This window comes from Lissotriton vulgaris, chromosome 4_1, assembly GCF_964263255.1.
Source record: "Lissotriton vulgaris chromosome 4_1, aLisVul1.2, whole genome shotgun sequence".
Classification (NCBI taxonomy): domain Eukaryota; kingdom Metazoa; phylum Chordata; class Amphibia; order Caudata; family Salamandridae; genus Lissotriton; species Lissotriton vulgaris.
In genome coordinates, this window is record NC_141691.1 from 23251637 (window position 1) to 23276196 (window position 24560).

A 24560-nucleotide genomic window follows, 5' to 3' on the forward strand; every position below is an offset into this window, starting at 1 on the left:
TTGGCTACGAATGCATTAAGTCTGTGGCTAATATTGGTCGACCATTTTATTCTTTTAAGGACTAAGTGGATTCTTTTAAGGACCAGCAGAAGAAGGTATGCCTAGCTGAGAAATATAGTTTAACCTCAGAGCAGTACAGGGTAACATCCGGAGACACCCAGAAAGTGAGCATAAAGTCATGGGCAGACTTTTTTGACATACAAAGAAGCCACTGGAAGGATGGATTGTTGGTAACAGTGTGGACTTGTGTGATGGGTTGTATAGTTTGATTTTGACTCATTGCTGCTGAACAGAAGTTCCACCTGTACCTAGTGGTCTCAAAGATGTCTATTACAAGAGACCTAATCAAGGCAACTGATGAGTAGGGGAGAACATGGGTTTCCACATAAAATCAGGGGGTGACCAGAAGAAAGACGAACAATTCCTCCCTAGGAGAAAGGCCGGAGAAAAGAAGGTCAACAACAGAGGAAGTCCTCCAAAGACCCTCAAAAACCTCAACAGGAAGCGAGGCACGAGCCAACATAAATTCCTAGGGAGGGGTTATCAGGGACATTTGCAGGTTATTTGATCTCTCAAAACCAGCTAAGGCACAACAATGGAGATACTTCCTGCACCAAGAGGCTCCCCAGTGTAAGTTTAGGGATGGAGAGTGGTGCTCCTGGGAGGGATAGACAAGTGGTGGTGAGTACACGCATAGGCATGAAGGTAATGGGGTTTTGGTGGAGGCTATCAGAGAAATAGGGAAACATTTGATTATGGTCCTGGACAAGCTGGTACCTCAGAAGAGGTTGCTACTTGGTGAGTAACACCAGGTAACCATGCAGACAGTACTGCCAAAATATGGTTTTAGTGGATATGTATTGTGGAGTTGTGAAAGGTTCCATGAAGTTAGTGGTCTCTTCTGTGTTCCCAGTCCAGGACAGCCCTCCAGTCATTTACAAAATGCTGTTCATGAGGCAAACTGGTACATGATTTCACAACACTGTGGCAGACAGCAGAAAATGTAATGACATGATGGCCTTTTTCATCATTGACACCCTCTTTCCGAGACAATAAGCAAGAAAAGGAGGATGGTAGCACAAGCGTCACAGGGCTTCTACTTCTCTTCAGTCGCCCGTTGGAGATCTCCACACCCATAGATCCCTTGGCATGACTGGGCAGATGAGCTCAGGCTGTTGGCGGGAACTGACTTCTGTAACACGGTCCATTCTAGAGTACCTGACATGGTATCCTATAAGTATAATGATTACCAGGAGGCAAGAGACTTATATACCGTAAACAAATCTAACCCACTTGCCAGCGGCTGACAGACTCACCAGTACCTAACCTGCACAAAGCAAAGCAAGCACGAATGATATTCCACTAAAAAAGAAAACAAAAAATGTTACATACAAGGCAAGACACAAATAAAAGGAGCCTTTCAACACATTTAAACAGAGGTAAAATAGCCTGTTATTATTACATAATTTCTCAAAAACACATTCATACAGGAAATTGATACTCATTTGGGGTAAACAGAATAAAAGTTTCCTTAGAAAATACTTGGAACTACACAGTTCTACCATTATTTCTGCACTAAAATAAAAAATATAAAAAAATCTGGTCATAAATAATAACATAACATGCAGACCAATAGCCAAACTATATTCCATATGTCATTTTTCCCTGATGGTCTATGACTTCTGCCCCCCTTGGCAATGGCAAAAACATTCAGCCCCTAAAGGGGTATGACTCTTGCCCAAAGGGCAAGGAACGCAGGTCAGTGCAGCAGAACAGATTATGGCAAGGCAGGAAAATACAGAGCAAGCTCATCAAAGTATAAGCGGCCCTAGGGAGCGGGGGCTGGCATGGTTGTACTTAAACTTGAGGTCAGCTCCAACAGGAACTCTCCTTCCTTAAATCCAGATGGTCTTGATGGCATGGAGGACAAGATTCCCCTGAGACATAACACAGGTGTAGAGAGAGGGACAGGCCCTCACCCCAATGATGGCTGAAACCTTTATAAACTCTGTATGCATGAGGAAAATATCAGAGAAGGGGAGAGATATACACATAAATAGCTAGACATATGATGCAATTTGCTTTTCCCAGATTCTGCAATGGGATGGTTAGTTAAAATGTAAAGTTTTAGGATGTTGGTTTAGGGTTTATATACTCCTCAACCAAAGAGAGAGAGTTGCAAATGTATACCAAGACAGACTACTGTTACTGCAGACATAGAAATATTATGAATGTATGGGAATGTTGGGCATGACACCTTTTCCCAATTTGGTGCTTCCATTTCAGGCATCACTTGACAATAATACCACAATGCCAAATGTGAAATAGAATAAGCTGATTTAGAATGCACTGGTATGGCTACATGTGAAAAAGTACTATGAAAAAACTAGTGAAAAAGATATGCTCCCCTCGAACAACCAAATATACATTTGCATGACTGTAGGTATGCTCTTGACCTGGCTGTCCTCCATAAAAAGTAGTGTGGCACGACTGTTGCCAAGAAATATTCTAGGATCTGAAGGGGTGTGTTTGGGTTGAGTTGCTCCAGGGGTCCCCTTCCAAATTAATTATTCCCTGGTAGACTTAGAAAGCGGATATATAGATTTGCATGGAGTGCCATCGGAAATCTAATGTAAATAATAGTGGCCTTTGCAACCAACACCAACCTTGCATATTTTGGACATGTTAACTCAGTCCCTGCTCAAGTATGCCCCATGTATCTTTTTTTCTTTTTTTTTTTTGTCCTCATAACCACCATGAGTCTAAATGCCCAAACGGATGAGCCTTCAACCAGTTTTCTCAGTTTATCAAAACTGGCAGGGTAGGAGCGGACAAAGTGGGGGCCAGGCATCCCTCAGCTATTACGGGCTCCACCAAAAGGCAATAAGTCCAACCGATTACCTAGTCAACGGTAACCTAGATCGGAGTAGCAGCCAACACGGGCCGGGCTGGAACCGGGCCACGGCTGTACAGATGGTGTAAGCAAAGGGACACCATAGTAGTGTAATCATCGGACCCGGGGAAAAAAAAACCCGGGCGATTTAATGCACCCATGATAGCAGATACTAAAATGCCCTTTTACTCTGGTTGCCAGACCTAGCCAGGTCCATACGAGAAGTCTGCAAGATGGACGCCTGCCAGTCGCTGAAGGAGGGAGGTAAAGACTATTTCCATTTCTTGCAGATCTCCCTTCTTGTTAGCAGCATTGCATAAAACACCAAACTTTTGGCTGGCCTCTGAAATCCATCTAGGATCCCAAAAATCACATGGCGCAAGTCTATGGTAACCTGGGCACCCAATGATGTTGTAAGAGGGTTGCTGATCAATTCCAAAAAAGTATCTAAGCAGGGGTATTCGAAAAACATATCAGCATCTGATGCAGGCACAAGCCCACATTTGGCACGAGCAACTAAATTACCTTCGTGAATTTAGATAACCTAAGGGGAGAATAGTATGCCCTTGCAGGGTATAAAGGTGATTTCTGCATAGCCAGGAAGGCTTCACAATGTTCCATAAAAGCCCAAATGAAGCAGACCAGAGCTCTTGCAGATTGTGGCCAATAATTGAAGAGCCCCACAGCGAGTCCAGTAAACTTAAGTCCCCAACCGTTTCCTCAAGTATAAGTTTATACCACTGGGAGATCTCTTTTTTAGCTGGGCCGCTGTTCACTAGATTAGTAATTAGCAGGCTATAGCCTCCAAGAACAAACGTATTCCCTCTATGGGGTAAAGATTTATAGGCTTGCGTCCGACTGGCCTTTTGCAAGTATTTGAACCTTGAAATGTTGGGGTCAATCTTGATTCGAAGATGTTCCCATGAAAGCAAGTCCCCTTCAAAAAAGAGGTCTCCCCAGACTTCCAGACCTGCCTCTCTCAAGGGAACTGCTAAGCTATCCCCTAGCCAAGCGGAACTTTCAGATAACCCCCATAAAGGTGTTCTATCACCGAAATACCCCAGTTTTAAAGATTTGGTAACTTCAGCCCACATTTTTGCCAGACCTGGTAGGACCTTCAGTTTATTTATTTTTTTTTATTCTGGATTACCAAATTTAAAAATAAAGCCCGACTGACTGACACCTTCCCCGACCAACATAGCTGAAAACATTGAGCCCACCACGTTGTCGGTGGGCATTTTCAGCAAAATTCGGGTGTGAGAAAGCTGAAAAGCCCATGCATATAGTTTTAAGTCAGGGGCAGCCAAGCCCCCCTTGTCCCTTCGCAGCCTTAGTTTTTTCCAGGCTATTCTCGGCAGGTGGTTATTCCAAATAAAAGATGTGATGTCTGACTGAAATTTAGCTAAACAAGATTGGTTAAAATATAGGGGAATGGCACTGAATAAAAAAGAGAATTTGGGTAGAATCGACATTTTAAATAAATTATCCCTTCCGATTAAAATAAGTGGGAGGTAGGACCATAATTGCAAAAGCTTACAACACTCTTTTACCACAGCTAAAAGGTTACCTAGGGCAAGTTTATTGATATCTTTCACAATATTCAAGCCCAAATACCGCATTGAGGAGCCTGCCTGTATCTCCGAACCACTGACCTCATCATTCCAAACAAGAATTTCGGTCTTCGCCGCATTGATCTCATATCCAGATATTTGACCAAATGCACTGGCAATTTTTAGAATTGCGGGGAGTGCGGTATTAACCTCTAACGTGAGAATAAGCACATCATCGGCATATAGGGTTATTTTCCTCTCCCACCCTCTATAAGAGAAAGATTTGATGGTGACCTCATCCTTCAGTTGTTGCGCAAAGGGTTCGATGTAAAAATCAAATATTAGGGGGGAGAGTGGGCAACCCTGCGGTGTTCCCCTAGAAATGGTGAAAGGGTCTGACAGATCTCTATTTACTAACAAGCACGGCATAGGGTTACGATATAGTAGGCCCACTGCCCGACGGAACCCCACTCCCACGCCATGCTTGGCAAAGGCCTCCAAAAGGTATACCCAATTAACCCTGTCGAAGGCCTTGGTTGCATCCAACGTAAGGGCTGTCAAGTGCAGGTTCTCGGCCGATGCCATATCCATGGCTCCTATAAAGTCATAAGTTAGTTCATATAATTGTCGACCCTTCACAAAACCTTTTTGGTCAGGATGGAGAACCAAGGGCGCAATCGAGGCCAGCATAGATGCCAGGACTGTGGTAAAGATCTTGTAATCCACTTTTAAAATTGAGATTGGCCTATAAGTTCCACAAGCGTCCCTTGGTTTGCCCGGTTTCAGAATGAGGGTAATCGAAGCTCTATCCCAAGATGCAGGGGAGAGCTGATCTTCGAGAAGGATTTGATTAAGTAAAATAGTGAGAAAGGGAACTATTTCTATTTCTAGAGCTCTATAAATGTCAGCCGACAACCCATCAGGTCCAGCCGCTTTCCCTTTCTTACTTTTATTAATGGCGGACCTTACCTCTTCCTCAGTAATAATACTGTCCAAAAAATTGAGACTTCTCAGGGGAAAGAGAAGGTAGATCAATATCCCTCAGCCAGCCTTCAATAGACTCTGGTAAGATCTCATGATCCTCCTTATAGATTGCTTGGAAAAACTCTCTGAAGGCCCTCCTAATATCCTCATCTGACGAAAAGGTGTTGTTATCTACCGTGATTGCAGCTATATTATTGCGGACCTGATCTTTTTTTGTCTTCCACGCCAATAATTTCCCCGCACCCTCACTGTATTCAAAATGGGCGAACTTACTGGCCTTCCATCTCTGTTGGACTCTGAGGTTTATTACTGAGCCCAAGATACCTTTCAGGACCAACAGTTGGTTCCGAAGAAGATTTAGAACAGATTCAGAAGCTGTGTGATTGGTATCTATGTCCAGTTGGGTTTGGACTATATTTGCTTCAATAGAGGTAATTTCCTCCCTATGCTGCTTCCTTCAATAGGAGACTTTCCCTGTAATAAGTCCTCACAAGAAGGCATTCAACAAGTCCCAAATATTCCTCGAGGTTGCTGAGCCACTGTTAGATATCAAATTATGGGCCTCAAACTTGAGATCGGCTATGCCCCATGTATCAATGGCTTGAACTTGAGCTGTATCCCTGACATCTACCTGGACAGGTGCAATCCACCATTACTGGTAGCCAAGGCCTCCAAAAGGTATACCCAACTTGATGGTGGTCACTATACAATTAAAATAAAAGGCTGTGGATAACCAGGTGCAAGAGACATAATGATTACATCCAGAGGTTACAGAAAACAAATTGTATTCAAGTCTATAATTCCTTCACACCAGAATACATTCCTTTATTGTAATGCTGAGGTGGGGTCAAGTATGGCAGATACAACATATCTGGGACACACATTATTAGATAACAACCCTTTGAAATTGTCTTTCAACTGGGGCTTGGTACATTTGAGGATACAATGCAGAAGGTTCCTCTGGAAGCCCTGGAGGACCCAATGTTCCACAGTGTTGTAGGGGAACATATGGGTCAGTATTCACTGACGCCCTAGTGGAATGCATTTAAAGTTGTACTTAGGGACTGTGTCTTAGGACAGTATGTGGACTGAAAAGGTCTCTACTGAGACAGATAGGGAGATGAGGGTTGGTATAGAGGACCAATAACTGAAATTGTCACTCAATCCTGCCTGACACAATGACTTGAAAACTTTAGAATGTATTATAAGGCATTACTTGATAATCTGGGGCAAATTGAATATATGGAATATGTTGTCCACCAGCTGGCAAAGTATGAAAAAAGAATCATTGCATGACTTCTGATAAATGAACAATCGAATGCCCACATAGTCAAGATACATCTGCAACCGGAAGACATTGGATCAACAGGAAGAAATTAACATATTGTTTTGAGAATAAGGCACCATGACTTATGATGCCCCTCGAAGATGGAAGAAGGTAATGTTTGGGGGAGCCTTTAGGAAGGATTAGCTTAACCAGATTTAATTTGTTACAGAGTCTTGAATTAGAGGAGCAACTTGAAAGAAGTTATACAACTCTCACTGAAAGAAATTGTGAGAGGTCACACTCCAGGTGTGAATGGAGTTTTACACTGCATATTCCACACGCCTGACACCTTGAGTGTTATCCATTTACAAGGTTTACAAGGTGGCTAGAACCACGGATCACTTCTGACATGCATGAGAGAGGCCTTCTTCCTAGTCCATCTGAAAGCAGGAAGTAATCCTGTGAATGTGGTCTCTTATCGCCTTTTATCCTTAAGTAAGTCATTCGGTATAGGTTTAACATCATATGCTGATGACACGCAACTGGTCCTGGAGATATGGAGAAGCAGTGGCAGCGAATTTTCAGGAGGGCTTGAAAGCCATCAGTATTTGGATGAATTAGAATTGTTTAAAGCTAAATTCTGACAAGACGGAGGTGATGGTATTTGGTGAATTAACCCCGTCTTGTTCCCCAGTCTGGTGGCCTTCGGAGCTGGGAACCCCCCCACCACCAGTAGCTAAAGTGAGAAACTTGGGCGGGCTTTTTGATAATAAGCTAACCTTTGTTAGCCATGCCAATGCAGTGGTCTCAGCCTCTTTCTTCACCCTGAGAATGGTAAAGAAACTCCTTCCATTTCTTCCCCTGAATGCAGGTAAAACCCTAATGTCCACCCTGGTACTATCTAAGGTGGACTACTGCAGTGTCCTATTGCTTAACGCACAGGAGCAAGTTTTGAGCAAATTACAGCTTGTTCAAAATGCTGCGGCAAGGATTCTCTAGGGTACACCTAAGTACTCACCTAAGTACTCATCCATTTCCCCCATCATTCACGAGCTTCACTGTTTGCCGATAAGAAGCAGGATAAAGTTTAAGGCCATGTGTATTATTCACAAGTCCTTGTACAATAATGGATCAGAATTCTTCAAAAATGCAATTAAAGTGCATAATCCTAGTCGAACATTACGTTTATCTTCAGCCCAACAGCTCTAAATCCCTCGTATAAGAAAGGCAACATGGGGAGACAAACGTTTTGTAGTAGCTACCTCAAAATTATGGAATCAGCTCCCCTCTTATATCAAATTTAGTTCTTCACTACTGTCATTCCGAAAACATCTTAAGACCTGGCTTTTCAATCAGTAAGCTATCCTTGGATTCCTCTGCATTTCGCGAACTCTAGCGCCGAGACACCGGAAGGTATCTGCGTGCTTTAGAAATTTTATAAATAAATCAATAAATAAATAAATATTTTAAAAAGTGTTTGAGAAAATATTAGCTATAATTTTGATGTGTGTTACACATGTTACACTGTAGGCAATTCAGAAAACGTTATTCTGGGCAGTAACACCTTCCTCAATCTAGGGAGGCTTTTAAATAGTTACTTAGTTGGCTAGGCAGGTGGAAACTGAGTATTGGGGGTTCTCTATGGACAATGGGAATGTATGTAATACTCTGGTTGCCTTACCTACTACAAGTGTTACGTAGGATGATGCACGTACAGAAATGATGTACACAGTTAAGATGATGAAAAGGGAGGGTTGCTAGACAGGGTTGCCCGCTGTCATTATATATTTTCACACTGAATATTTCGTCATTGGTCTGATTGTTGTGTATTAATGGTCCCTGAACGGGGATAAAAAGGCGGCATACAATTTTGCTATATATGAGGATGATGTATTTGTTTATCTGTTCAACAATGACATCAATGTGGAGTTACTAGTATAATTTCTAAATGAGTTTGGCGGGATCTTTAGGTATTCTGACATACAATCCCAATTAGTGGTGATTTGATACTATTGATTATCTGTATGTGAATGCATATCATTGCCTGACTACGTTAGGTTAACAATAGACCATAATGTCCGTTCTTGGATAGAGGAATAAATCCATGCATGGGGGACCTTTTTGATAATTGGATACCTGTGTCTTCTGAGGACTTGTGTGAGACAAATCATATGGGTCCCAGCTGTTTTCTACTCTGTAATACACTATTATGCCAGTTGTCCTTGATATGGGATGCTGTGCCCAAATAACCCAATATCTCTTTAGCATTGCTAGGTTGACTGGTTGCTAGGTGTAAGGAAAAGGACATATGCTGAAATTGTTGTGATTTCTAGATGTACGTATAGACGATAGGAGTAGTGTTCATTATGTAGTATGGAATATGTCATTGGTGGAGTTGGAGACCAAATCTGATATATGCCAGCTTGAAAATGATGCAGCAGGGTTACACATGTATTTGCGTGTGGCCATGATAGTTATTGGAACATGGTATCCTATGCCTAGTCACATGAAGGGGCCTGCGACATCATATGCTGATAGGTATGCAGGGAAATTGCAAACTTCAACACATTCAATAAGATGTTACTGGGAGCGAAATTCTGGACAGCAGCATGCCCCACCATGATTTTTACTGGTATTCCTGCTCCATGTGGCAGCCATAGGGCTGCCTGGAAGAACTCTAAGTGCACTCTTTTAACCTCCTCAACATGGAAATACCCTGTGCTCCCTCTGTCTGCCTCCAGCTTTGGGGAATACTTGACAATTTCTAATGACAATGAAAAGCAAAGCAATCAGACAATTGGAACCGTGATGGCTGATCAGATGATTTCAATGTCACTTTGTGCCTGTAAAGATGCCACTGTATAAATACATAAACAAAATGATTCTGCAAGCCCCTGTCTGCACCCATCACCGGAATGAGGATAGCAGGTTTGGCCCTTCACGTACTACTGTCACAGATTACATTATCCAACAAGGTTAAACATCTAGGCCTAAAACCTTATCAAGCATGATCCAAACACTGCAACTTTTGGTCTACCTGCTCAGGCCTGAGAAAATACACGTCCCAGTGGGGAAAGTGGACTGTATTTGGTGTATGAATATGTATTTTTAAGGCAGTCTTTGTATAATTGTTTGGACAGTGTCATACAGCCTCAGAAAACATTAAAATATAGAATGCACTCTGCATAATGTAAAGCTAACACTCAAAGTTCAAGACACATCATAAAAATATCCAACTAAATATGATTACCAAGTCACATCTTGCTTGTTTTCTCATATATTTGTCGGTGCTTAGTCTCTGTTGATGCTCCCTCAGGATATTGACTCTGACTGCTAAACCCATGATGAATAAAATGAATTTTTAAAATACAAATATCCATCATGCCAAGCAGGAAGTGTCATCTGGCTTCAAAATGCTCAGAATGCAGATCTGAATCCGCGTGATAAACCATCAATATACATCAGCTCCTGTGCACAGCCATGCAAAACAGAACACAAGACATTAAAATGGCCACCCCAAACCTCACGAATCTACGCGGCTTACAAAACACCGGTCAGAAAACACAGGTTTTGCAACCAGTGGAATTTTGTGAACTAACCTGTGCACTAATAGGTGGGCTCCCAAAATTCTCATTCAAACTGCATCACAATGCAGTCTGTCACATGAATAAAAATTATATAGGTCACAAATTTAGACTTACTTCAATTGGATATCACCATAGGGATGGTGGCATGCTGGTGTCAGCAGACCACTGTATCTGTGATTGCATTCATGAAAATCCGACCCACGTTTACTTTTTATTGAGCGTTTGAGAGATTGTAATCCTCATCCATAGCACATTCTGAGAGCATCCAATGTGATTGCAGCTTGGGTCTACTCCCTTACTCCATATGTTGACAACATTAAGTCTAGATCAGATTGAACCCACATTGGAGATAGAAAAATTGCTACCTGTATATGTTTACAAAACAGTTGAAAGGGGAGATGCATTTCTGAGCTGTGAGGAGTGGACTGGGTTGGACTACCACACCCAGGGTCACCCATGGCAGCCACCACTTCCAGCCTGTTTTCCAGCACCTGGAGGTGCCTTCAATGGGTGTTTGGGATCCTGCAGCGCGGAAGCTGTATATGTGAGCTGTGAGGACTGAACTGGGGTGGACCACAACACCCAGGGCCGCCCATGGCAGCTGCCACTTCCTGCCTGTTTTCCAGCACCAGGAGGTGCCTTCAAAGGGTGTTTGGGATCCTGCAGCGCGGAAGCTGTATATGTGAGCTGTGAGGTGGACCACAACTTCAGGGCAGCCCATGCCAGCTGCCACTTCCTGCCTGTTTTTCTATGCCTGGAGGCACCTTCATAGGTTGTTTGGGCTCCTGCAGCATGGTACACATTCAGGACCAGTCCATGCCCTGATGAAGGCTGGGCCAACTGCGGGCCCGTCTGCACCTGTCCACAGCTGGCTGTGGCTGGGCAATGCCTTTTATCTTTGAAACCCAATCTTCTGAGTCACAGTAGATATTACCACATGTATTACCTAGTAGCACAGTCTTTTTAAATGGACTCATTCACAGTTATGGGAAAACATAAACTTGCGCCCGCTGCACGGGGCAGCAGAAACAAAAGTACAAAAACAAGCAGCCCTATATCCAAGTATCTAATTTCTGCAATGGGATCTATTATTAACACAAAGGTTGGCTCAGAGGAATGCTTAGCTGCCACAAAGACAGCCCTAAATGTAGCTGTAAAAGAAACCAAGTCTGATATAGCTGCCCTTTAATCAGAATTTAATACTGATACCCTTCTGAAGGGTACAACATCACCCCGGCAAAATATAATTAAAGCAACATGTGTACTGACTCCACCACTGGAGATATCAGTCCTAACAAACAATACAGATCTAATATCCCCTCAGCAGAAAAACATTAAACAACCATCAAAAACAATAATAAACAAATCTCTTACAGTCTATACAGACTACAAAGTTGCATTCTAAAAAAATTGAATAGGGACATAGTGGGCGCAATAATTCCCAAGCACTCACAACATTTTGAAAACGTATTTAAGGAATTCCAAGGGAAAACTGACAATATTGAAAGGAAATTATTGTCTGAAATGACCAAGATCAAAAGTGACCTACCTGAAATTGTATAACTGATCACAAAATCATTATTACCTGAAAAACCTCTGGTAGTATAGATGCATAATATAGTCAACAGGTAAATGTCAATGTCATTTTATCAGACCCAGCGGCCTTTTACAGAGCAAAGGAGATTACTGATGGGTGTAAAAGGTATTCTGCCTTGCTGATTTCTAACAAAGCAAACACAATGATAATTAACAACAGACATAAGGATAAACACTCAACTATTTTATAACAAACAAAAAATTACCACAGGCCCCTACACCTACCTACCCAGGCAACCCCCTACACAATTGTTTTGAAAAATGTGCCAGCACTACCAGGTGGGATTAAAGAGGACAGGGGGGATCTGAAGAACAACGTTGTACATTGGTTCACAAAAATCTTTCACTATAATTACAACTGTAACTTCCAAAGAATCAACATGGTAAGAAGAGTGAACTGGGCGGGGTAATCTCTAAAACACTGCCAAGGGGACAGCAGTGTTATACCTTTCCATTTCCCAGAAATGGTGAGGGCATTGAATAGCAAACTTTGCAATAGTGAGCAACGCCACCAAGACACCAAGTTGACGTTATCAAGGCAGTCCCTGAGAGGTTCTTTTGCAAACCAGGTATGGGGCAATTTATACACCCAGATAATGAACTGCCCCGGCACATTGGCATAAAGCTTTCATACTGACCAATAGATTTTCACCTCTTAGAAGATGCAGTGACCCTGACTGACTACACCAGGCTGTAGATTACAAACTCTGCATATCTATTTTAACCAATGTAATACCATGTATTACCGTGCCCTATATCAGGCAACTTGGAGCAGGACGTTGAGTCCCTACAGGAGTGGCTGTTGGAGAGGTTGGATGATCTTGCCCCAGTTATGGCCCCGAGAAATATGATCAAGATGGTTTCGGCCCCCTGGTTCACTGAGGCACTGCTGGCCACACGACGCCAATGCAAGGTGGCAGAAAGGGCGTGGTGCCTCCATTATGATCTGGAGGCCAGAGCGGCGTATAGGTCAATGGTTATAGCCTACCACTGTAATATTCTCCGTGAAAAAAAGGTTTTCTTGGCCAGAAGGATTGAGGCTGCCTCAAACTCATGCAAGGAGGTCTTTGGAGTAGTTAGGGAGTTCATGGCCCCCAGATCCAACCTGCCCCAAGGGGTTCCATCTGAGTTGTGTGTCTGTGACCTGGCCAGATTTTTCACAGATAAGAGTAAGTCCATTCAGGACTCCTTTGCAGTGGGCTCAGCCGTAGCGCATGTGAGCGTGGTGATGGGACCGGTGTGGCGGCCTTCACAGGCTGTAGTCCTTGCAGAGTTTCCACCTATTTCCACCGATGCATCCTTGGCGCTCCTGGCCAATCTTAAGTCGGGTTCGCCATTAGATCCCTGCCCGGCTACATTTTTGGCTAAGATGGCGACTGTGGTCAACCCTGTGGTTAACCCACTTGTGAATTTGTCTCTGAGGGAGGTGCAGGTTCCATCACCCTGGAAAAAGGCGATGGTGATCCCCCTCCTCAAGAAGCCTGGGCTGGACCCGGAGGTTTTGGCCAATTAAAGGCCGATTTCCCTCCTTCCGGCGCTGGCCAAGATCACGGAGAAGCATGTGCACACCGTTCTTTCCAGCTTTCTTGAGTCCAGTGATCTGCTACACCCTTCACAGTCCGGTTTCCGTCCTAATTTAAGTACGGAGACGGCACTGCTGGAGGTGTCTGAGATCATTAGGGAGACGCTGGACTCTGGAGGTCGCGCTATGCTTGTCATGCTTGATCTCTCGGCGGCCTTTGACACCGTCCCCCACGAGATGCTTCTCGCCAGACTTTATGACATCGGTCTGAGGGGGACGGTGATGGATTGGTTTTTATCCTTCCTGGAGGGCCGCTGACAAACGGTCTGGGTCTCTCCGTGCTCTGCCGAGATGCCGTCATTGGGAGTCGGTGTTCCGCAGGGATCTGTGTTGAGCCCGACTCTCTTCAACATCTTTATGACACCTTTGGCGGCACTGGTGGAGTCTTTTGGGACCCAGATCATTTCCTACTCCGATGTCACGCAGTTGCTTTTCACGTGTGGGAAGGATCAGGCTTTCGATGGGAAGAATATCCGGGGCTGCTTGGAGTCGATCTTCAGCTGGTTCCAGTCAAATGGCCTTAAGGCCAACTCTGATAAATTGGAGGTGTTGTTTTTTGGCTGCTCCCTCAACCCTGATTGGCGGGCCTGGTGGCCGGCGGATATGTGTCCCCCTGCCCTGGCATCGCTGGTGGCAAAACATCTGGGTGTGAAGATGGATAACAGCTTGACACTGGTGCAACATGTTCGTGGTCTAACGGGCATTTGCTTTGGGCTACTCAAGATGCTCCGGAAGTTTCTGCCATTGCTCTCGGAGGAGCATAGAAAGATCACTGTGCAGGCCTTGGTTGGCTCCAGATTGGACTACGCAAATGTCCTGTACAGTGGTCTCCCGGACTATCTTGTTCAGCGGCTGCAGGCTGTGCAGAACGCTGCAGCGCGCGCTATTTTTGGCCTCCGTAGGCGAGTTGGAGCCTCTGGTTTGTTGCAGTCGCTACATTGGTTGCCCATCCGGAAGCGGATCATGTTTAAAGTTCTGACGCTGGCGCATAAAGCGCTCTTTGGCATGGGCACAAAATACCTCCAACTCAGGCTTGCCTTCTACCGCCCTGCCAGATCTCTACAATCTGAATCTCTGTTCTTGGCTGTGGTTCCCCGAATTAGGAAGGCACGCACCGGAGGGCGCTCCTTTAGTCTGAAGGCCCCTCAGCTGTGGAACACCCTTCCTTTGGCCCTACGGTCCCCTACTAATCTGCTTCACTTTAGGAAAAGCCTGAAGACTTGGCTTTTTAACCTATAAGTACCTCTGCTGTTCTTTCTCAGTTGTTTGCTGTATGGTGTTATGTTTTTTATTCTGAGCTGCCTCGATAAAGCGCCGGGACACTCCTCTGGAGTAGCCGTGCGCTATAAAATAAATGTATAACATAACATAACATAACATAACATGTATACACCTGATGGTAGCAACATGAAACATGGGAGTAAAATATTTAAGGTGAATGAGGAAGCATGGCTTGAAACAATTAAAAACTTTCAAATTATCTGTCTAGAAAGAAACTTAGCATTCAGAACCTTTCCACATTGATGGATTTTCTAAGGTCATGACCCCTGGAGTTCCATTCAGGAATGGAAGAGCTAAAGGAGGACTTGCTGTTCTGGTTTCTATTATATCCCCCTATTTTCAAAGAAAGTTTACACTGACTCACAATGTTCTCAATTCTTGTGGTTTTTAACTTAAAATCAAGAACAAAAAAACAGTTTTAAAAAATGTTAGCATCCATTGTTACTGAAAAGTAAGTAGTACTTTCGACAACCGTGAATGACAGAATGCGACAGTACAGGGCTGTAGCGTTTTCACTTGCCTATCACTGCACTCAGAGAAACACATCTTACATTAAATTAGGTTTAAAAAATAGCCAAAGTAAAACCTATAGAATGGCTTTAGGGATAGATTTAGAAGGAGAGAGAGACCCAACAAATGCAGTCACACTCATAGAAGAAAACAATGGATATTGTATCTGTATGTTGTTGTAGTTGTCCTGTTGAATTTGGTAAGTAAGTTGCACGCATCAAAGAATTCCTCTTATTAGCCGCACTCCTCCATTCCATCAATGTTGGTGACCAGAAGACACCCTGTCCACTGCCTGCCTGGCGGATGCTGAATTGTGGCTCGCTAATGTGAAGCCTGACTCCATCCTTTTTTTCCCATTGCACGGACTGAAACCCGGCCTGTAATTATTGACGGAAAAACAGCAAGTGATATTATAACACCACTGATAAATAAATATAAAGTATGTACGCTGTGTAGTGCAAAAAGTCACACTTTGAGTTTCCTAATAGACATTAGACAGTACAATATTTTTGAAAGTGCTTACACTGTCTGAGTCTCCTTTTGAAGGATAAATAAGTATGGGCAAATTAATTTAGGGATCTTTCCCCTCAAGCTAGGTGTACTGTAAACTGTGTTTTAGAACAAAATTAGACCTTCCCAGCAGTGCTCCCACCCAGACCCTTACTAAAGCCAGTTGCAAAAATGTAAAAGACCCCAATTCAGATCTCAAAAAACGAGGCCTAGTAGAAAACTGGTGACAAAACGTACTTTGAAAGTAAAAGTTGGCCCAAATACCCCCTACCCACCATGGATTGTATTCAAACCACTTGCAAGCAAGCAAAAGTATCCATACCCAGCATCGCTCCAAGACTCGCAAACCCCCCCACCCAAACACATGCAATACAAATACTGCTAACCCTAACGAGCCCTAAGTTCAGAATAGTGGTAAAGGCTTTCTTTAACAATGCCAAATCCCCCCTTTCCCACCATGGATTTTCTTCAAATCACTTGCAACCAAAATTACACATTCCCACGAGTGCTCCAAGACCCTAGAACTCAGTTGCAAAAATCTAGAACACCCCGAAACACATGCAATCCTGCTGCTAGGGCTAGCCCTAACGAACCCTATGTTGCAAAAAGTACCAAAAGGCTTTTCCTTATGGATTTTGTCCAAACCACTTCTATCGGTATTAGACCTTCCCAGGAATGTCCCAAGACCAACCAACCCACCGGCAAAAACGCACCACACCCCGAAACAGCCAAAAATGTATATCTCATACTTACAATATTTATCGGCCTTCGGTCCAAACGCGCTGTGCAGCTAGGTCATAACTCCCATTTTCCACCACGGACTTCCTGAAAAGCAAATGTAATCAAGATAAGTCTGTCCCAGCAGTGCTCCCAAACCCCAAAACTCACCCACAAACACGCGGAACCCCCCCAAAGAGCACCTCAAAGACAAGCATGTCAGCAAAAATGCAAATATAATTTTGCCTCCGATTTGGTCCAAACCACTTTTATCCGGTATTAGAGCTTCCCAGCAATGGCCCCAGAGCCGTCAACTCACCCACAAAGAAGTAGAACACCCCCACAAGTGCAGAGTCTTTCTTCATTGGGCATAATCCAGCCCTCTGCTTTGAGGGAAATAGGAGTCTGGAGGAGGAGGATAGAGGAGCATGTTCTTGTGAACTTGTGAACCTGAGGAATGCAGACTGCGGCACCTTCAAATCAATAAGCAAACAAGTGAAGACAGTTCTGCTGATGGGCTTGTTTTTGTGATTAGGTGATTAAAGTTTGAATTACATTAACTGTGCAAAACAAAGAAAGACAGAAACACAGGAATAAAAGTTAATAAGGACGAAAAAGAAAGTTATTGATTCATTGTCTCATTTTCAGGGCTCGGTGTCAGGGAATAAGAATAGGGTTTGTCATCATACTCTGCGAATTCAGGCAGGATGAGGTCAGTGTCACCCAACAGAGAAGAAATTCCCTCATCTACGTTGCTGTCCTCATCGTCTTCAGCCGGCGTGCTTTCTCGTACTTTGTAATCTGGTGGTATGAGGTGCTGATTCATCTTGATCATTGTTAACCTCTCTACATTTTTGGGCGAGAGCCGGCTCCGTTTGGAAGTTACAATGCCACCAGCAGCACTGTAAACACGTTCAGAAGACACGCTTGCGAGTGGGCAAGACAAGTAGTTTATAGCCAGGTTGGAGAGCTGTGCCCACAATTCTTTTTTCCCATGCCAATACGCCTGGGTCAGCATTAACATAGACCTGTCATTCAGATAGCCCTGCACCATCGACTCAAGGTCCTCCAAGGTTCCTCCATTTTGCTTACTTTTTGCTGTGACCTTTTGAGAACCAAACCCAAGCCGAGTTAGCCAATCTTCTTCTGCATCCAATGTTACTGTTGTGTCTGGTGCAGATGATCCGGTTGCCGGTGTCTTTAACGGCTGAGAGGTCACTGGTGCCACAGCCACAGGTGCAGAAGTGGATTCTTTTGACTGGGGATGGCCTGCTGATGCTGATGTACTGCCTTTTCCTTCAATTTGCTGCCGTTCTCTTTCAAACCACTTGGCTGACAAGGCTAGCCAACGTTTGTACTGTGTAACATTTTCATCATCAAAAGGAAAGAACGCTCGGCCTGCCAGCGCCTTTTTTGTAGCGTGGATCCAGAATAGTAGCACAAATGTAATGCTGTTCTGAGTGGATCATTTTAAGACGTTCATCACCACGTAGGCGCTCCAATAATTTCTCCGCCAAAACAAAAGCTTCTTGCTTTTTTTCATCTTTTTGAAACATAGAAAACACCGCCTCCAGTTGGTGCTCCAGCATGAGCAACAATGGGATAGCTTTTCCCAAATTACAGTCCTCTATGCTGACTGCACGCGTGAAGACCTCAAAAGGACGAAGCATGTCTGTTAGGCTTTTAACTAGGTTCCATTGCGCCGCATCTAGCCTCAGGTCCTTCTGAGCTGTACCCAGTGTTAAGAAATAGTGATCGAGTACTGTATACTGCTCATAGACGCTCAAGCATGTAGAAGGTTGAGTTCCAACGTGTTGCCACCTCCTGGATGAGTGCTTTCACTGGCATTTGACGTTCATGTAGAAGGCTCCTAAGATGCTTCCGGGCCTTAAAAGAATGGCTGAAATGGTTTCACATTCTTCGGCAGGTGGCCACTAACTCGCATGCTGGACTGTCTTCATCACTCAAGAATTTTTTAACAACCAGGTTTATACAGTGCGCCAAACATGGCACTCTGAAATATTGACCCAGCTCCATGGCCTTAACTACATTGGCGCCATTATCCGTGGAAACATAACCAATCTGGTGTTTTTTGGGGACAGCCAGTGAAAGACCTTTCTGTTAAACTCATTCACATTTTTTCTGCTGTGTGACGTTTCTCCAAGCCAAACATGGCTAGTGTTGCATGTTTCCGAGCAGCATTAAAAACTTGGTTCAGGTCAACACCTGTGTTTAGCTTTGCTTTAACCCCTGAAAAAGAGACCCAGTGTGCAGTGATGCACATGTAATCAGCGCCTGTGACACTGGTCCGCATGTCTGTTGTCAGATGTATAGTGTGAACAGCACTCTTCTGCAAAGCTGCCCCAATCACCTCCAGCACATCTTCATGTAGTGCTGGAACCGCAATTCTGGCAAAATAGAACTGGCTAGGAACCTTCCATTTAAGGTAGAGCGCTGCCACTAATTCTATAAAACCAATCCCTTCTACAAAAGAAAAAGGGAGAAGGTCCAGAGCTAGAATTTTAGCCAGCTTAGTGTTATACAGACGCGTCAGTGGGTGGTTGCGTTCATATGGCGCTTCTGTAAACAACATGGTTCTAATGTTGCCCTGGACCAAGCATTTACGGGATGATAATGATGATGACTTCTTCGACCCAGTTACGCTCGCTGATGAACTTTTTCGCATTGGTGTCTCACTCTCTCCCACACTCTTAGTGTGGCTCACATGGGGTGTGCTGCTGACAGGGGTACTGGGTGTACCTGAAGTGTTTTACACGTCTTCTTCTTCCTCGTCATCATCAGATGAAACATCAACGTTTTCTTGACTTGCAATTCGGGCTTCCTTGATCTCCTTTAGGTGCGCAAACCATTGGACAGCGTGCTGTCTCTTAACCCTTTCGATGCTGATGACGAGCTCAGCTCGTCATGATGCACAGTTGAGCTGTGCTGATGACGAGCTGAGCTCGTCATGAATACAGCCTCAGAGCAATTTCCAGCACAGGGGGGGAAAACACCTAGCAGCCAAGGTGTTAAGGTGACCTCTCTGGCCTCCGGTACTATAGTTGGTACCAAACTTACCACGACTAACTGCATGCTTACAAATGCTACAAATGGCAAAGTTTTCCTTTTTTGGGCACACACTAAAGAAGTCCCAAACTGCGGACTTGAAATGTCTTTGGGGGCCGGAGGAGGCAGCGATACTGGTGGTGGTGGTCCTGCTGCTAATGCCAGATGAAGTGGAGGATGTGGATTGCCGAACTTTAGTACGTTTTGCACTTTCACCAGCACTAATTGAGGTCGAGGTGGATGGAGGTCCCTTCTGGGGAGGAAGAAATATGGAAGCGGTACGTGTTGGTGTACTAGTTAACGCCAATGATTGTGGTGTTTCCATTGCCTCCTCGTCGACAACATCATCACGCTCAGCAGCTTCTCGGGCTAGGGTCAAAATGTCTGTTTGCTGCATGCCCACTGGCATGCAGACTGAGTCGCCGTCATGAGAGTCTTTATCAGCAGCAGTATGCGCCACTTCTTGTTGAGCCTCATCACACTCCATAACTATGAGACTTTGGATGAGCTTCCTTTTACGCTTAACTACCTTTGTCAGATCATGGTGTGCCTCACTCTCAGACGGCAGTGGTGCTGGTTCCCAATTTTAATCCGTATCATCAGAAGTAGGTGTGCTTGAAGAAGATGTAGACACCACCCTTGATCTTTTCCTTGCAAGGGATGAGGAAGACTGTGAGATGTTGGCCTGGTATATAATGCTAACTAATTCTAGTGATCACTTTGTACCATGCCAAGCAACCCCTATGATGATTGGTTGTAAGTCAACCTTATAGACCAGTTATCCTAGTGGTAACGTGGACAAAGCAGTCTTAGGCTAAACTCTAAAAGGCATGTGAAGCCAGCTGTATTACCATACACAACCCCCTTGAATACCAAATGAAAGGACACCACACAGATATATATTGAAAATATATATTGATTTATTAACTAAAAGTATCCCCTGGACTCTTTATGAGCACAGAAGCACAAGTGTTAAACACAAGACAGTTTAAAATACACAAAAGTTGCACAATATGGATGAGCCCTAGGGGCCACCTAAACCATATACTAATAACGTGGTACAAGAGATACCAATCGGAAAGGAAACAGGCCTAGGGACTTGGGAATCGCTGGAGCTATTCGAGACCAGCAGTGACTAAGTCGGGAAAGGCCCGCGGGACTCGGGTGCAGTGTTTAAATTGCACGCACTCACCAATACAAAGTCTATGGTGCGTAAAAAGTACAAAGTTAGTGAGTTCGGAACCTTCCGAGTGACCTAGAAAGCTGAAACTTGAGACACAGGCCCTAGAGATGTGTACCAGTGTAGGAACACCGGCGGAGCTGAGTTACCTCACCCACAGGATGCGGGTGCACAGGGACGAAGTAGTGTCGGGTTTCATCACGCTGGTCGATGGTGCTTGGAGCTGAAGATGCTGCAGGCGGTTCGAGGTGAAGAGTTCTGGTGGATCCAAGGGTGGATCTGAAGATGTGAAGACCTGAAAGCAGAGGGGACACTGTTCAAAGTCACTAGCCAGTGACTACCGTGGAACCAGATTGGAACCAGTCGATGTTGGGTGCAAACAGGCGTTGAGGTGAAGCTTCTCTCTGCAGCCACGTGGACACCGGGGGTCGAGGACGTCCAGGAGCTGTCCCACGCAGGCTTCTCGCTGTTGGCGGTGTCGGCAACCTGATCGGAGCAACCAGGCCTTGGCTAATGCAAGCCACGCAGGAGTCGAAAAAGGCTTAACACTTGGACTAGCAAGGTCAGAGGGGGTGCTCCTTTTCACAGGAGCTAGGGCAAGTCTGGAGCAACCAGACCCACGGTGTAGTTCGTAGTTGTAGTCGCCAAGATGGCCGCTGACCACGTGGCTAGTGGCCGGGATGGCGCGTCGAGTGGCACAATGCAAAAGGACCCCACGCAGATCGTGGAGATGCTGGAGGGCTCTTCTTTGGTGCAAGGGCTGCTCGGTGGTGGGGGTTCTCAGTCCCCAAAGCACAACATCGAGGATGCCTCGGTTGCTGCGCAGTCAGCTTTTTCAGTGTCTTCCTTCTTTGCAGGGACTGTGGATCGGGCTGTGAGAGGTCTGGGAGTCTGGGTCTTGTCAGGCTCTGGGCTCGGGCTCCGACGTGAGGCGGCGGCAAAGCAGACGTCGAATTACTGGTTGGTGCCTGTGTTCACAGGGTGGACACTTCTAGGCCACAAGGGAGATTCTCTTCAGTCTTCTGAGCAGCAGAATGTCGAAGTCCAGTCTTCTTCTTTATTTCAAGTTGATTCAGGATGATCTGCTGTGCAATGGCACTGCTCCCAGTCTTATTCCCAATCTGAGGGGTGGATCACCTACTAGGTCCCTCCTCTGGGAGGAACCAGGAAGGGGGGCGGTTACACCCCCTTTCCTTTGTCCAGCTCCTCGCCAGGCCTGGGTCTGGAAAGTCCCAGGACCGGTTTGGACTGGCTTATGCACGGGGACACCTTGTGTGCCCTGGGCATGTCTCAATCTATTCAGCCCTGTCCTACCCAATACACAAAACCCTGTCTGGGGTGGTGCTCGAACCGCTCAAGGCAGGAAACCCTTTGTCCAAGCCTCCCTCGCTGGAAGGACTCCCAGCAGCAGGAGGTCAGACTTGTGTCTGGTGTGGCAGCATCCATTGTGTGATGCTGAGGCGCTGGTTAACTTTAACCAGGGTTAAGACTACACACATGTCGTGTCCCTCTAGAATGGTGGAATGCTATCCCCGTCGACAGAACTGTCGAGGGGATAGTATTCCAATTCGTATGACACCTTACTCGACATGTTTTGATAAAGCCAAACCAAAGATAGCAAATAACAGCGAGGATTATAATGCACTTAATAGTATATGGTATGGCAATATCCCGGAACAGCTTAGGGAGTGGTTCCCGACAGCTGCAGACAGGCTCAGCTCATGCTAGAGCACCATCTCACATATTTCCAAGCACTCTACCTCCAGGATCGAAGAGGCCTTCCATAGGAGTGGCTGATAGGAACATATGTGTCCAGTTTAAGGTTAGATATAGGGATACTATATCTAAGTAAGAGGTGATTACACCAACTTACCCCAGCTGAGTGATCAGCCAGTTGTTTCAAATATGGAGGCCAGACCAGGGGTGGCACAATACATGCTGCAGCCCCTGGTAGGCCTTGGATGCACCTATGCCCTGGGTACCTAAGGTACACTGTTACAGGGGCCAAAAAGGTGAACCAGTTCCAATTGTGTATGCAGCTAAGGTACATGGAGTCCATTTTAAGGAGATAGCAATTAGCCTGGGGCCCTGAATAGCAGGATCCCAGACCAACTATGTCAAAAATCAGCTAAACACCAGGCAAAAAGTTTGGGGGTAACCATAGTCAGATATCCACCTTCCTACAAAGACAATGAATGATCAGGAGGAGTGGCTTCCTCAAATGATACCTCAGCTTGATTGTCGATTTCCTGATGTGCCCCTACTTCTGGAGGAACAACTATTGTGGGCACTTGTGACCCTCCATGCACCTCTGCTTGCGCATCTCCTTGCGCTGCCTCTCCTTCCACAAGTACTTGGGCTTGAACTTGCACATGTGGTTGTTGTTGCGGCTGTGATTGTTCAACACTCGTCAGATGAGTTACAACAACCTGTGTTGATTGAGGGACATTGCTGCTACTTTCTTGCGATGAGCCAACATCACTGGTCGATGGTGATTGAACGACTAGACTAAGTGCTTCTGCAGCACTCAAGTTCAAGTTCAAGTTCAGGCATTTGTATAGCGCACTACTCACCTAGAGGGTCTCAAGGCGCTAGGGGAGGGGGTTCATTACTTGTCGAATAGCCAGGTTCTAAGTTCTTTTCTGAAGGCGATGTGGTTCTGAGTAAGGCGGAGGTGGGTGGGGAGTGAGTTCAAGGTCTTGGCAGGCAGGAAGGAGAAGGATCTGCCACCCATGGTGGATTTTCGGATGCGTGGGACTGCGGCGAGGGCTTGATTGGACGATCTTAGTTGGCGGGTGGGTTTGTAGAAGGACAGTCAAGTGTTGAGGCATTCGGGTCCTAGATTGTAGAGGGCTTTGTGTGCGTGGGTGAGAAGGCGGAAAGTAATTCTTTTGTTGACGGGAAGCCAGTGCAGGTATTTTAGATGTCTGGTGATGTGATCTTGGTGAGGGATGTCTAATATGAGTCTCGCTGACGCATTTTGGATGCGCTGGAGTTTTTTCTGTAATTTTGCTGCGATTCCGGCGTATAGTGTGATACCATAATCCAGTCGACTCGTGACCAGTGCGTGGGTGACAGTCTTTCTTATCTCGAGGGGGATCCAGCGAAAGATCTTTTTGAGAATGCGAAGTACGTTGAAGCAGGAGGACGAGACTGCGTTGACTTGTCTGGACATCGAGAGAGATGAGTCTAGGATGAAGCTGAGGTTGCGTGCATGGCCTGTGGGTGTGGGTGCTGTGCCCAGAGCAGAAGGCCACCAAGAGTCGTCCCAAGCTGAGGGGGAAGATCCCAGGATGAGCACCTCCATCTTGTCTGAGTTGAGTTTTAGGCGGCTATGTTTCATCCATTCGGCTACTTCTTTCATGCCTTCGTGAAGATTGGTCTTGGCGGTGTTGGGGTCTTTAGTGCGGGAAAGGATTAATTGGGTGTCGTCGGCATAAGAGATGATGTTGAGGTTGTGTTGATGCGCAATGGAGGCAAGAGGACTCATGTAGACGTTGAAGAGGGTGGGACTGAGTGAGGATCCCTGAGGTACGCCGCAGATGACTTCGGTCGCCTCTGAGTAGAATGGGGGAAGTCGGACTCTCTGAGTTCTCCTAGCGAGGAACAAGATGATCCAGTCCAAGGCTTTTCTTTGTATGCCGATGTTGCTGAGGCGATGTATAAGGGTGCTGTGGCAGACTGTGTCAAAAGCAGCTGATAGGTCGAGTAGGATGAAGGCCACTGTTGCTCCGTTGTCCAGGAGTGTTCGGATGTCGTCGGTCGCTGCAATGAGGGCAGTTTCGGTGCTGTGTTTGGCTCGAAACCCAGATTGAGATGGATCAAGGGAGTTGTTGG